The 16,570-nt window shown below is 34.6% G+C and overlaps 1 long non-coding RNA gene across 2 annotated transcripts; it reads left to right on the top strand.

Moving 5' to 3' along the window:
• Positions 1–4: 4 nt before the first annotated feature.
• LOC145068332 (uncharacterized) lies at positions 5–10,964 on the top strand. Of its 2 annotated transcripts, none has more exons than XR_013688957.1 (3): positions 5–750; positions 10,617–10,738; positions 10,830–10,964. It is a non-coding gene; the product is annotated as an uncharacterized LOC145068332 (long non-coding RNA). The 2 variants fall into 2 exon arrangements; XR_013688958.1 differs by having other exon boundaries at positions 6–750; positions 10,620–10,738.
• The last annotated feature ends 5,606 nt before the right edge of the window (positions 10,965–16,570 follow it).

Below are 16,570 nucleotides of genomic sequence, written 5' to 3'. Positions count from 1 at the left end.
TCAATCTCTCTCAAAGTCAAGTGCTTTTTTGTGTGGAAAGACAGTCCATTGCATCAGCAGCTTGTACCCCTGCATCTCTTTGACTTGGTGGTGGTGGTGGTGTTCAACTTAAGGTTCGTGACCCACCATTGTTGTTCAGACGAAAAGCTTCCAAAAATAAGGATTCAAATCTTTGAACTAAAATCAGGACTCAAATCCACAAACCAATTGTTTGTGTGAGTAGAACCTAAGATCATGTATATGTGTTAGTGAGGACTACTCTGAACTCCGGTTGTTGGGAGGAGAAAGTTAAAAAGGTAAAATTAATTATATATGGTATACCATTGGCGGACATGGAATCGTTAACGTCGATGGGGATGAATGGGATTGGCCTTCCAGCAACGAACTTAACACATAGTCACTTTGGCATTTCGTCAAACAAGTGGTGGACGAAGAGCTCAACGAATGTTTACTCCTAATTTTAACCCACAGTGCTGCTAATATTATTGTTCTTGAGGAATGAATTTGATTGGTGGGAGTGGGGTTTGACCGTGCTTTAAATTATTGTAATCGTTTCTCTCGTGTGCTTCTTCTCGCCCTCCTCTTTCTTCTTCTTCTTCTTCGTCTTCACTCGCTCTGCGTCGTAATCAGTCCGTATCTTTTCAAAGCGTTTCTTTTCGCCGAGTTCCCAAAGATTTTATAAAAGTGAAAACCCTAGTTTTTGCTTCGTCCGATGGGATTAGAGCACATGAAGGGGATTCACGCTCAAAGGTTAGTTTTGTTACGTATTGGTTCACTCGATTGGATTAATTGAGCCTTAAATTGCATCTGTTTTAAGACGTTTCAGTATTTGGTGATTTTAGTTGGCTTAATCGAGGAGTTTCCTGACCAAAGCTATATCAGTATTTTGCTTGATTGCATAATACCATGATTATATACTAGCTGAATTTCTTGGTGTGATTAGATCGAATTAAGGGTAGTAATTAAGAACTGTTAAGGGATCATAGTTTATAAGCATACACGCACACTCCTTGGCTTCTTGCCGCTCGAAATTATGTTATTCTTCTTCCTATTTGGTGTCTCCAGAAAGAATGGACAATCATCAAGTATGAACCCTAGTCTCTTACTCTTTGCTATTTATCATCGTTGTTTTGGAAATTTTATGTTTAGTTGGATTACAATTAGCTACATGATTATCCCCACTAGGTCTATACCGATGCTATACATTAAACCAAATAATGTTTTCATATGTTGGAAACTTTGAATTACAGAAAAGGTGTTTTTTTTTTTTTTTTTAATAATGTGTCTATTACATTTGGCTGAACTTTTGTGTTTAGAATCGGAAAACTACAAAAAAAGATTTTCATGGGATTCTTTTATCTTTATACTTTCAGGCTGTTATATTATTTATATCATTATTTATATCGAAATAAACCACCAAATAACTTTTTATACCATAGATTTTTATACAGTTCATTCAAATTGGGGTAAAACGAGTCAATTTGCAAATAATCTATCTAAAAACTACATTGATGATTATTATTTATGATAATCCATGAGGAACATGAATTAGTTATGGAGCTCTCTGAAGAAGATTTGCTCTTGGAAAAAAAAATAAGGTTAGGATTCTCATAGTAGTTGTATACGGTTCAGCATGTTGATTTTTATCTTGCTAAATGGTTTCTTAATCTTCTTTTTCTTGACAGAAATTATTAGAATTCAACCGTTTTGACCATAGTCACATAATTAGCGGTACACTTTGGTATGGGTACGGGTACGTGTTACACAATTCGTTAGGTCCCTGAAATTCGGTATGAGGGGGGTAGTCTCATTTTGGTACACTTCGATACGATGTACCAAATATTGTGGTACCATGTACCAAAATTCAAAACATATTAGATAAACTTAAAACTTGCAACCAAACAAACATCAAAAATTCAAAACAGATTACATCAAATCCAACAAACATAAAAAGTCAAAACATAAAACATAAACTTAAAACTCAAACATGTAACTTAATCCATTATCCATTACTCCACCCTTTGTCTTTTTCCTTGGTTATTATCTTAGTCTTCCTGGAGATCTTCTCATTCTATGTCTTCTAGCCTTGATCATTCCAAGTCTGTAGATTCGGGATCCATATCCTACTTTTTGTGTGACCCTTCTTTATATACTTCAGTAAATCTTGAACTCAAACGAATATTTGAATGTACAAAAACAAGTTTGTTAGCCCTTTTACAGCTTAGTCGGTTTCTCTTCACATTGTGGATATAGAAATAAATGCTCTAATTTCTTTCGGCTGAAAAGCTACTTATAGGTTGTAACAATACTTTTTTGCCACATCAGCTAACTCCGGTGTTTTCGCGCCATAAGTAGACCACCAGTCAAGTGCTTCCATAGCATCCATTTGAGTTGCCGGTAGAAAGTAAAGACCCTTCTTCATGTTAAATGTGGCAAATTGTTCTCACAACAATCGTTCTTCGTCTCTATTTTCATAAATGCGATTAAATGATTCCATTACACCTTGTATAACTTCTTTATCAAGGTTAGGCGTTTTTCTACGAGTTCCACCCAATGCTAATGTTTCAAGATAGCGGCTATCGTAAAACCGTGGAGTTAAAGCAAATCCTAAACAGTGTAATGGGATGCTCATTTTCTCCCACCTATTCAATACAATTTGTTGTCCTTGAGGGAAATACGATGCATACATATTTTCCTTCATCACATCTTGTATTTCCCCCAACATTTTATACATCTTTTCATAAATTTCGCCCATTTTTTGGCCTTCACCATCGCAAAATTTGATCAACCGATAAATTGGCTTCGTGATGCGTAAAATATTTTCAACTTCGACCCAAAAGTCATCATCTCTTGTATGATTAACAACATGATGTCCAATTGTTCTAGTGTGTTCATCGTCGTGTTTCACCCAATCTCTCCACGAATTACGAGCAATTGTTGTAGATAGTGTCTCTCTACAAATGAATAACCTATTCAACAAAACATAGTGAGAAGCAAATCGGGATTTTGCAACCTATAAAAGGTCCAACTTTGAAGTCTCCCTAAAAATGGACAAAGCTTGTCCATGATTCAGAAAATATTTGACAATCGTTTTCCCCTTTTTATATGTGTCCTGTAACCAAATAAACTCCCTTGCAAAACCTTTAAAAATCAGGTTTAAAGTATGAACACAACAGGGCGACCAAAAAAATATGCATGTACACCTTTTCCACTTCCTTTCCAATAGCTTTACAATTTGTGGCATTGTCCATCACAACACTGAGAACATTACTTGGGCCGACAGAATCAATCGCTTGGCTTAGAAATTGAGCAATTACTTTACCTGTTTTCTCCAATCCAGAAAAGTCAGTGGCATTCATAAACGTAGAACCTCGACCGTTTACAGCAAGAACATTAAGCAATGGTTTATGTTTTATGTTTGACCACCCATTAGATTCAATAGAAATAGCGTGTGAATACCATGTTTTTTTAAATGGTATCCAGTCTTTCTCAACATCTCTGACACATTCGTCTAGTAAAACAGTTCTTGCATTCCCACTTGATGGCGCTTTATAACCTTCGGGTGCCTTTCTTAATGCGTTTACCATATCACGAAATTGAGGATTTCGCAAAACATTAAATGGAATCTCATTAGCACATAAGGCCTTCACAATTTTCAAATCAACTGCACTTCTCTCTATTATTGCAAAAGATTGCTCTATCGGTTTCTTAGAGCTCAAACTTCGTTTTTTTTTAAACAAAACTTCTTTGGGATTTAGAGACTCCATAGTTTTCAGCCTCTTTCACTTTCTTTCGCAACCTTCCATAAGTTTCACGGTCTTTTAGTACAACGAGACACCTCTTAATTTCAGCTTTTTTCCGAGTTGAGCACCAAAAAAATGAGTATAAATGCAGGTATACGAGCTAGTAAATGTTCCATGACAATGTTTACAAACCCATTTTTTAGAACCACCGGGATTTTTACTACTACCAGCACTAATGAAAGTAACTTCATCATATAAAGGCTTCGCATCTACACTTTGTGTTTTTGGTTGTGTACCTTGACTCCCACGACTTATCTGAACTTCTTATTCTGATTGTGGTTGATTCTCGTTGTCTTCTTCCTTACTAAGATCAACATAATGATCTTCTTCCTCCTAGTATTGTTGTGATTTATGTCCTCCGTCATCTTCCTCACAGGTATTAGTACATCTTTGCTTTCCAAGAAAACATGATATTGTAAATGTAATCGGTATTGGGTTTGGGATTCAAGAACCAAATTATTAAATTTGAAATTTGATGTTCTAGAATACAATTGAATGAAAAATACGATTGAATGGAAGCCTAATATAGGCCTAATTACAGAATATGAAATCAATTTTGAAGAGTCTCTCATAAATTGTTCAGTTACAAAAAAGTACAGTCGAGACGATCGACTCTTCAAATTCCGGCCCATGTTTCCAACCGATTGCAAATGAGTATTGGAATTAGGCAAATCGTGATTTCTACAGCTTCTGGTACGTTCGAATTGAAGATTTGGATAGCCAATTTCAAGTTATGAGTCGCGACCCGGAGCGTACCTTGTACACGTTCATACTACGTTTTGGTACGAGCGACTTGGTTTGTAGATCGCGCCTACCCCAACGATTTATGTGACTATGGTTTTGACCCTAATGGAAAAGTCAAAATCAAGAGAAAGTAAGGGAAATGAGACCTTTCCAGTTAAGTCCTAACTTTTTACAAATTTGTATTTTCCTTTTATATCCCAAATTGTATCATCATTTTCTCAAAAAAAAGATATTGAAAACAATTGTTGAAGGAGCTAGGATAGGGATTTAATGACTCAAATTCTATGATCTAACAGCGATCAAAAGCTCATTGCTTGCAGAAAGTTTGCCATCAGTCTACCAAGACATGAGGGTATTGCCATTTTTTGGAAGGTTGCAACTTAAATGGTCCTAGAATATGTGATGTTAGATAAATGTAGTTGATTCATATGTAAATCTGGTGTGGGAAAGGTGTTCTTTAATGTAGATTGAATTTGGTACATTTTGACTTTCAGATGATTTGGAAGACCAAATTTAGAAAACGCAAATGCCTAACCTAACCTATTCAATGACTTTTAACTTTTGTTAAATCATTTTCCACTAACAGTTAGATATTTAACCTCATATATTCGAAATGTTAACATATGTCATTTTATGATACGTATGTAGTTATAATATTAATATACTTATATAGATTAAAAAAAAAAAAAGAACTAACTGTGACTATGTCATGTGTTTTATTTCTACTAGAAACCAATGCTCTTGAAATTGATTCAAGAAATAAAGCCATTGAATGTAAGCATCATCCAAAGAGATATTCCACCTATCACCATTGATGCCATGAAGAGGACTATATCAGAAATTGTGTTTTAGGTCTTAAGTAGTATTAAGTAGAGATGAGCAAAGAAACCGACCCGGCTGGAACCGGCCCGAACTGGAACCGACCCGGGAACCGAACTTGATGAAAAATAGGAACCGAACCGGACCACCGGTTCTCGGTTCCTACTGGTTCTTATTGTGTGTTCAAATGTTGGAACCGGTCCTCGAAAAATAGCATCATACGGTTCCGTTTTTGCCGGTTCTACCGGTTCCGGTTATATCGGTTCCGGTTCCTACTGGTTCCCGGTTCCAAAAATCCACAAAAATAACGTCCCGGTACGGGCCCGACCGGTTCCATCGGGTTCCGGTTCCGGTGCCTGTTCCGCTTCCGGTATCGGTTCCGGCCGGTTCCCCGATCCATATGTTCATCCCTAGTATTAAGTCGTACTTTAAATTATTGTAATTGTTTTTATTTAATATGAAGTGTGTGTCATTAAAAAAATTATGGCATATTAATTAAATCAAAAAAATATTTGTGTAATATTAAAAAAATGTATGCTTATTAAAATAAAGTAATTAAATTAAATTACAAAAAGGTAATAAAAAATGGAGTGCGATGAGTGTTACCACTCCCTACCAAATGTTAAGATTATGTTTTAAATGAAGAAAATATGTTTTAAATGAAGAAAAATGATGTGGTACTCAGAAAGAGGACGTGGCAAGGTGCTAGGAGTGTTACCACTCCCCTTAGCCTAAGTTCAAAATACTAGAGGTTTACAATCTAGTACACATAACCATATAAAGTATATATAAAATTTACAATAAAATTCTTTTCATTTCTCGTCTCTCACAAGCTATGCAATTATCGTGGTCAAAAATATAATAGCAGTCACTGGCCGCTTTTTGAAATCACGGTTTTCGCGGTGGTATAGCGATGCTATAACGTTTTTTATATTATATAGAATTTTTATTTTGTAGAATATATATATATATATATATATATATATATATATATATATATATATATATATTAGAGTATTAATCTGTAAATCATACTTTAAAGTTCAATCCAATCCAATTAATTAGTTAATTAGTAAATCATACTTCTCATATCATAATTAGTTAATAATACTTCACATGTCGGTTACCAATGTCACAAGTAATAAAACTTTAACACAATCAACAAGAAAACATAAACAATACTTTGCATTTTTATCATACTTCAATATAATCAAAGTTAGAAAATAAAATAATTAAGCAATTTGACAGTTAATCATATTGTAGTACTTCAAGTCTTCAACATAATTGGTTCAAATAGCAGCTATGAAGCCGCTATAGCAGTGGCCATAATCGCGGTAAATCAATGCTCTAATAGTGTCACTGCTATTTTGAAAATCACGATTCTTTGCCTCCGCTAACTGCTATAGCGTCCCGATTGACTGCATAGCTCATAAGTAAATCTTCTTATCAAAAGTCCATTATAATACCCTAAGCCCTAAGGAATTCATCCTTATCTTTTCTTTCTAGGTATATGTCTTTTAAAACAAAAAGGAATATGTAATACTTTCGTCTCTTGAATGACATTAGTTTTGACGCAATATACATTTTATTCCATAAACTATATCCAAAACATAATACATTATCATTTTATAATATGGAACATGATATGAATGTAGAATCCAAGTGTACATAAGTTTTGGGGAATTCACATCCATGTACCAACTTCCTTTGCCATTTAGGGTGAATAGATCAATCCTTCATGTCATTGTTCTTCCTAGAGTCACAACTATTGAAGCATAATTGGCATCATAATGTCAACACTAATACACCATCTTTTTAGTAAGATGGTATACTATGTACAAGTAAATGTAATGACACTTATATGATGCATGAGTGTCTAATAAGCACATTTTCCAAATGCATGCATTCCCACATGCAATATGTTATGTCATGAGTTATGTAAATTCTTGTCATTAGAAACATATAATAAGCATAGGAATTTCATACCAAATACCATTTATGTAAATACACATATTTATTACAAAAGCATTTAGAAGATATAGCATTTGTGACATGTACTCAAGAAAAGATCCATATGTAGTCTCCTTTTAGTAGTTAGGTTTAATTGCCACAAATTTTTCCCTTATCATGCCTTTGATCCAATCATTCATATAATTCTTTAATCCTTACTTCAGAAGAGAAAAGCTCCTCGAAATAATCTTGATTTCCTATGGTTTGAGCTTACATATACTAACACAACAAGAACACACACATACAAACATAATCTTCAAGAGAGTTTTGGAAGGAAAATAGGGTTAAATTAATCAAGGGGCTAAAATAGGTCAACATTCCGTCAAAAGATGGTATATCGATGCTTAAGTATAAAACCCACCCGGAACTGGTCCAAACCCGTCAGCCACCCTGTCATTCGTTAGGAGTTTCATTGACTCGTTACCACGTATCAGGGAAGTGCCATGCGGCCGGGCTTTTTGTTCCCTTGTTCGCCCAACGTAGATAAGCTTCCTGAATCGCATATAAGGCCTTTTTGTCTCCCACCTTCTGTCTCATATGAAATTAGCCAATTTTTCAACATTTCCCTTCAGCAAAACCAAATCCTCTTCCATATTTAAACTGTAATAACTTTTACATATGAATTATGTTTTTACTGATTCTTTTTAAAGTGTAATCATTGTTATGTCTACTACAACTTTCAAAACAAATATATTTAATTACTGCTCTAGAGTTCAATTCACAAGGCCATAAACATAGGGTTTCACACACTTTATTTTAAAAAACACAACATACCATTTTTAAAAGGTTATAATGTAACACCCAGAATCCAAAAGGCTAATTAAGGAAAGAAAATCTTCTATCAAGAGGCTAACTCGTCGAGTTCAAGGGTGAAAACTCAATGTGTTGGAATATTTGGGCCGTAGGAATTTAAAGCTCAACTCGATGAGTTGGGGAGGAACAAATCGATGAGTTGGACGGGTTTTGGGAAACCTTGGACCCGGGATTTTGCACCCTATTTATACATTCTGAAGTCTCGAGTTTCCAGCCTCCATAGCCCAATCCTCGAGTCCATAGTTTGCTTGTTCTTGGTCCATATGGCTTGGGTCTTGGGATTTGCACGTCCCAAATGGGTTTATACTTCAGATCTGAGGTCTTGAGGGGTCTCCATGTTATAAAGGTGCCAGCTTTAAGGCCATGGAAGCCCCATGCAACCTTTAGACCACTATTTTGGCCTTGTGAGCTTCCAAGGGCCATACAAGAAGAGAAAGCCGGAAACTTTATGTGACAATCTTGTCCCCAATGTCCAGATCTATGACCTTATGATTCATCTTGAAGTTTGGTGGCTTGTGGATGAAGTTATTGTTGGATTAGTGTCTAAGGCTGTAACTATATTTGGTAAGTACTTGACCCGGTTGTGCATTGTCCTTTTGGGTTGCCTTCACCATAGCAACTTGACAAGATGATTTGTTAAGAGAGAAGAGATATTATTGTTTATATATTATGAGAATAATATATTAAAGGAATAATATTGTTATTTGATTAATATAAGTCATATATTAATTCAGAATTAATTTGGTGACTTAAAGAGGTTAATTGAATTAAGGGGCATAAACTGTCAAATGTGTGATAGTTGTGTTTTGGGCTATGGATCCTTATGGATATGAGGGTGGACGAAATTTAGGGTTTGGGAACCTTAAATTCATCCAAGCCTAGTATCTAGGAGGATCTTGGATTGCTTAGGGCCTAAGTTATTCAATTAGGGTTTAAGGTGAAACCCTAGTAGCTTATAGTATAAATAGGACCCTAGGGTGAGGGAAATCGGCACTCATGTAAGGCAAGAAACCCTAGGGCCGATTTCTCACCTTCCTCTCTCTCTCAAATCATCTTCTTGCTAGTTGGTGTTTGTAAGCCATTAGAGGAGTGACAATTGTGACTCTAAGCTCCAAGAAGAAGAAGTATCAAGCAAGTAATCCAAGGTATTGTTCTAGATCCTAATTCATATGATTAGAATCATTGTTTACATTAGATCTAGTATTGAAAGTCTTGGATAGAATGCATGTTCAATTAGATAAACCTAGATCCAAGCAATTAGGGTTTGCATGTGCACACAGGAAAGTTCTTGTTGCTCAAACCCATCAGTTATAAGCCCCTTTTGGGCTAAGGAGTGAGTTTTATGCCATTAGGATGGTTCTCAGTGGGTAAAGTTGGAAACTTTATCCTTCTAGTAGTGTTTTCAGACTAGATCTATAATATGGGGCCTTGGGTTGAAGATTAGGGGATGAATGCATTAAGAAGGGGTCAATAGACTAGGGAACTCGACGAGCTCATTCGAAGAGTCCCGATTCTGTTGAAATAGAAGAAATCGACAAGTTTGGGGAAACTCGTTGTTTTGATGTGAAATATCGCAACTTGTGGTTTATGGAAACTCGCCGAGTTGGAGGATAACTCGACGAGTTGAGTCAAATCGGAACATTGACTTTGACGTTGACCTAGATATTGACTTTGACTTTGACTTGACCTTGATCAAGGTTGACCTGAGAGGATTGTGAAGTATGGAATGGCTACTTAAGGTGGTTCCATGAGGGGTTGGGCCCATTTTAGAAAATTGGGCCATTAGTGGGCTTGGGAAGTCTACCTAGTGTTGGGCCTTTCATGTTATGATTTTGGGCTTTAGGCATGGACCAAATTAGATCAGGGGTAAAATGGTAATTTTACCCTAAGAAGGATTATTGGGTCTTGACTAAGTGTTATTTTCGTACTGATAGCTCGGGGAGTCGAAGGATCAGCAGTTCGGGGATTTGCCAGCTACTAGTCTGAGGATTATCCAGGGGACTTCAGTAGTGCGAGGTGAGTTTCCCTTTGTGTGAACGGGTCTAAGGCACCAATGTTGACCCATATATATGCATGTAGGATTTTATGTTCCCGACTAAAGTCTGATGTCGGGCGGTGCCCGATGAATGTTTATATGTATGCTTTCCGGACTATGGTTCAATGTCGGGTGGTACCCAAGGAATGTTTATGAATGTTTAGTTATACTTGTTGTATGTGTGATACTTGTATGTAACTAGTAGGGAGGTGAGTGTGGGTGGGGGGTCATATCTCATCACTAGCTGAGTGCGGACGGGGTTCCATATCTCATCATTAGTAGAGTAGGGGCGGGGCCCATGGTAGGCGAGGCCTTAGGACTGGAACATATAGTACTGCGTATGATTCTTTATGTGCTAGCATGATTATATGATATTGTTTGAATGTGTATAGCAGGAGAGGCCTAGTTCCAGGCGGGGCCTGGGAGAAGCAGATATGTATACCGAGCGGGGTTTGACGCCCGGCGAGGCCTAATGTCGGACACTGTCTTATGCATGGCAGGGACTGAGGAAGGGGTAGGGGACATTATATGGTTATGTGTATGGTATGTGGTAGGTTGAGGAACTCACTAAGCTTCGTGCTTACGGTTTTCAGTTTTGGTTTTAGGTACTTCTGATTGCAAAGGAAAGAGCTCGGGATGACTGTATTGCACACACCATGATGTTTATCCTGGGATGTTTAGTCTGATGTTTTGATTTGGAAACTCTGATGATAATGTTTGAATTACTTTGACTCATGTTTTGATGGAATGGTTTGAAAATTATAGTTTTATTTAATAATTTAAAAAATGAAATTTTTGGTCATGATTTTTGGGATGTTATATATAATTACTCATTATGACTCCAAATGACTTGTTTTTATTAAAATCTCATCTTTATTGTTTTAACTATCCATTTTAACCTTGACATCACATTTATTAATCCATTAAATCTGGTTTCCACAGCCTTAAAGTAAGGTAATTTTTAATTTATTTAAATTTCTATATTTCACTAATTTCTTACTTTTTCTTAATGATTTCTTCCTTTTACATTCTAAACGTGTATATTTTCATTTAACAACTTATATTATAAGCATCCGACATTCATTCCATTAAAATCTCATTATTTATATCCTTTATACGCATATAAAGTAAGGTTAGGTTCATATAAATGCTTCTACTTTACCAACACAATATCAGTCTCTTTATTCCTTAACTTTTGGTCTTCATTTCAATGGCATAAATGAATGTGTTGATCGTGTTTCTAATAATAGCAATAGTAATAGTGGACTTGATTCTTATGATATCGCACTTGGGATAAATGAATGTGTTGATCGTGTTTCTAATAATAGCAATATTAATAGTGGACTTGATTCTTATGACATCGCACTTATGGTATTGTCATAACTGACCAAGTGAAAAGAAATTTCATAACCAATTGGATAGATACTTGAAATCGAACAATTCAAATATAATAATATTGAGAATCTTTTTCATTGGAAATTATGACTAAATCATTGTTCACATGTTTATGTGAAGCAACTGAATGACTGATTTATCTAGTATATATTGATATAGACCTTTCAGATCCACCACAATGGACGATAACTTTGTCATCATGACTTACTGATGCTTTGGTAAATATGATTATGTTTATAAGATTAAGAAGAATTCTAATACTTTTGCAAGGGTTCATGAATAGTATAACGACATAGAAGAATCTATTAGACAAAAAGATAAAAGATTCTCCAATCTAAAAGGAAAGGAGCATAATTTAGTATCATGTTTTATGATCATCTTAGTAATCATGGAATTGTATCACAACTGACTCCTTAAAGTACATCTTAGTGAAATTTTACGACTAAGAAGAGGAATCGAACATTGTTGGAAATGGTTCAATCAAAAGATGAGTCATGCTTTGTTCCAATCAAGTTGTAGAGCTATGATCTAGTAACTATAAATCTATCTTGAAACTCATTTCAAACTAAGAAGGTTGATAACACCTCGTAATATGTGGAGTAATAATGATTTCCTTACTCAAGCACACTTAGAATTGGAGTTGTGATGTTTTCTTTGGTCGATAAACAAAAGATAAACTGAGTCATATTCTATGAAGTGTTTTCTTTTCGGGAATCCACACAAAGTTTTGAATATTTGCTTTAGCTCGTTAATGAATGTTCCTTGAGAAAAAAAACTCATATATCAAAAAGTCATTGTGAGTCGTATTGATCTTGAGAGTTTCAAGAGTCAACCGACAATGGTCCGTTTAGTTATCACTAGTACACGACCTGAGGTTGAAATCATGTTGTGTTTTAATTGATATATTCTTATTTATGTGCACCTCCAGTTAAGTTAGCAACGCTTTTGATTTTTATGTTTTTCATTTAAAAGTAGAAGCAAAGCGTGTTGGCCAGTGAAAGTACACAGATCAATATGGGTAAGATGTTAATGACACAGAAGCACTGGTAGGCATTGAGCTGCCGGAAATCAAGAAATTTAGAATAGCGAAGTTCGATCCATGAAGGAAATCATTTTTTGTTGGTATTGTATGATGATAATGTTTTCATATGAAACAGTCTATATGGAAATGTTTCGTTATAGTAAATCTTGGGGAGAGGACACTCATACTTTGTTTCGAATCTAAAGGTTTAGATCGTATAGTTTAATAGAAGTTAGTCAAAGACATATATGAATATCTTGTTTAAATGATTCAACATAGAAGATTCCATATATAGAAATATTATAGTAAGGAATTGAACAAATATTAAATCCATGTATAGGTAATAATGAGTTAAGTCCCATATGATTCTGGTATATGATCGATCACATATGCTATAATATTTACTTATTCTAATTTTTCAAATGCCTTTACGTTGTGAGAAAAGGATTAGAATTTTATGCGACTAAAGTTGTTAAATAATTGTCAAGAACATTTTAAGGTTTTATCGAAGATTGGTTGCTTGTGGATAGTTGGAAGTCTGAAATTATTTGGGACGAAACATAGTGACACGTTCTGGATTGAGATGACTCTTGGTTAGCATTGATGGTCATATGGGAATATGGAAATGTTTCCATAATGGGAGATGGTTGAAAATTCTACATGTGAGTTGGAAACTTTAATGTAAGAGAAGTGTCCAAGGAGTACCTTGGATCTGAAACTTCATAACCATGGAATTGTTTCAAGTAACAACTTTTAATGGAACATTTTGTAGTATCAAAGGCTTAGTCTTTGTGACTTTAGAACCTTGACATCACAGAAGGTCAATGCATGTAAAGATGAAGTTCCACTACATCTTAAATAATGATAAGAATTTGGAATTATAAAATGAGCATCATTGGAGTAATGTCCATTCGATTTGTTCACAAGGGAAGGGCTATCGAGAGTATAGTATGCATGTTTATAGCATAGCATGACTAATGTTGTTTAATTCAAGTGGTTAGTTGTTTACTCAAAACAATATACAATGAATAAATTCGTAACTTTTATGGTGATTAAATAATAGGGATTTGTTTATACTCAAGGGGTATGATACCATAGATAATTAGTTTATTATTGTATTTCACTTTGCATGTTTACTTCCCTGGGTAATTTTAAACATTATTCAAAATTTCACAGTCATTCATACTTTTGGAAGTAAGAAGTGAATTAAGATTTTCATGAATTGTTTGTAGATTGTTTATGGAGATTAGACATTGCATAGGGATTGCTGCAATATTCATGAGTACTTAGAAAATGAAGATTTTGAGTATTAGATAAACCAACGCTTAGAGATTACTTCATGGATTCAATCACAAGTAATTCTAAGATGATAATATCTACTATTCTTAAAGCAGAGATGTATAGCTCATAGTTTGTTAATCATTCGTGCATTGATTTGCTTAAAGGCATCTTGTAACTGGATGTTTTAAAGGGTTATTTCATGTATGATTTGGTAAGTAATGTATGACTGTATATTCAAAGTAATTCATTCATTTTGCCTTAATAGGAAAAGTGATATCTTTGGGCCCCTCGGTGATTTGAGTTGATCTATAAGAACCAAGCCTAGTCCAGACTAAATTGATGCTGACCAGAATAAATTGATGTGTTCGATTTTGTAGTCTGGATTGATCATAAAAAATCAGAGATCGAGAAACAAATAAATGAACAGGAGGTTGATACTTTAATCCATGACTCAATTCATACAATATCTTGTAGAATGAAGAAATATTTGATCACTTATCTTAGGGCGAACATTTGATTTTACTCAAAGTTCGGCAGTGGCTTTGGAAATCACACTTTGCTATTTGGTTTCAAGGTTATACTTGCAATTTTCATTATAGACTTATCCAAATGGGAGACTGTTGGATTAAGGTGTTTAAGCTCATAACTAAATTGGTATATTGTTGTGATTAAAAGCAAATTCCTTTTGGGTCGCCCTCATAACCAGAAATGATATTAGGAGAGAGAAGGTTAATTTATTAGATTATTATATGATTAATAAACTAATCGGAAATTATGGGGGAAATGGTTTGTTAGTATATTATGTGATTAATATATTAATTAGAAATAGAGAACTGATTAGTTAATTTATTATGTGATTAATAAATTAATATGAGATCAATGGTTAAACAATTTATTTATTAATTTATATGATTGATAAATTAATATAAAATCAATAATACTTGATTAATTATTAATCAAAATTAATCTATAATTAATTCAGGATTAATTGAAATTAATTAAAGGTCCAAGGGTTGAATTTTAATTGTTCATAGTTGAGCAATGAAGGAAAAGTCTAGGACCCATATAGGGGTGGACGGTTTTTGCAAGGATTATGGAAGCCTCATGGTTACATATAAAGAAAGGATTTGAACTGGGATTAAATCTATTATTTAATCGATTTAAATATGGCTTTTTCTGCAAGTCACCCACACTATAAATAGAACCCCAAGACTTGGAATTTTCGTTCTTGTTCTTCCATAGAGGCTCATAGCCGAAATTCCTCCTATCTCTCCTCTTCATTTTAGAGTTTCTAGTTTTGGGTGTGATCCATTAGAGACATCATAGTTTTGGTGCTAGCTTTCCAAGATCTAGAAGGATTCAAGGAATTGTTTACAATAACAATTCAGAAGGTATGTAACCTTAACTTATGAATTTTGATTATAGCTAGGGTTTATGAAAGTTTTAATAGTATGTTTTTATAATGTGTAAAGACATAGATCCTTAATTAGGTTGCATGTACCCTTAATTGTTAAGAGAATATCCACAAGTGCGTAGTTTTTTTTGTAACCTATAAAACCATTTAGTTTGTGACATAATTAATTATATGAGACACTCGGCTCAACTTGAAAAAGAAAGAGTATTTATTTAAGAGGGGTTAATTTCTTATTTGTTGATTTATCAAGTAAATAACTGAATTTAACAGAGAGATTGATAAGGAAATATATCGAAAGGTTTGAATTATGGATAATTGTCATAATTCAGTTATAGATATTTATCACAATTCAAATAAACATTAAAGGATAAGGATAAGGGTTTTATACCTCCTATATAAAGGAGGCAAGACAAAGAAACTCATTCATTCCAAATACTAAAATTATCTACCTCTCTTTCTATCCATCTACTTAGCGGATGACTCCAAGATAAAATCCAAAGGGTTTTGTGATTTTAGCTTAGGCACTAAGGAATACGGAAAACAAAGAGATCTTGGTAGGGTTGAATTACAAAGGTGTGAATTTTTAATGGGATTCTTTTTGGGATCCTAATTCTTCTTGAATACAACTTGAGGTAATCGTCTACCCTTCTTGTAGTATTAATTTTGTTACATAAAGTTGAATAAACGTGGATTCTATCAAATTATGTTGTTTTGTTTGATTTGCTTCCTTTATTTATGTCTTGGTGACTTGATCTGATTTTTAATATATGCATCGTAACCCAACAGTGGTTGTGGTTGGCACTTAGGATATTCTCATAGGGTTAAGGAACAGGTTGGGGTAGTTCGAACCTTTTAGGATATCCACGTATGAATGATAGTTCGGATCTACAGGTCAAGAGTACACACCTATTTTGGGGGAAATAATATAGATACTTCCACCATTATTTATAGGGAGCTTCTTACGATTATTATCAAATAGGATTGTTTACAATGACTTTGGCTTAACCAAAAAGGTAATCCAATTTAGTTTTTCCTCGATATCTTTTGCGTTTGCAACCTTCAAGTATCTCACAAATACAAAGTTATTTCCCGTGGTATCCTTTTTCTTTGGTAGTTTTGTTGGGACTAGAAGTATTGTGTCATTGGGCCTTGTATTCGCTCCATTATAGTCATGGTATTGGGCAAGTCCAACCGTGTTTGTTATTCTAGGGTTTAGTATTTATGGTGCATGCATG

Source organism: Lactuca serriola, chromosome 8 (genome assembly GCF_051521515.1).
Source record: "Lactuca serriola cultivar US96UC23 chromosome 8, Lser_US96UC23_V15, whole genome shotgun sequence".
Lineage (NCBI taxonomy): Eukaryota > Viridiplantae > Streptophyta > Magnoliopsida > Asterales > Asteraceae > Lactuca > Lactuca serriola.
Note: the sequence above shows the minus strand (reverse complement) of the source record. Positions and strands in the feature narration are given on the sequence as shown.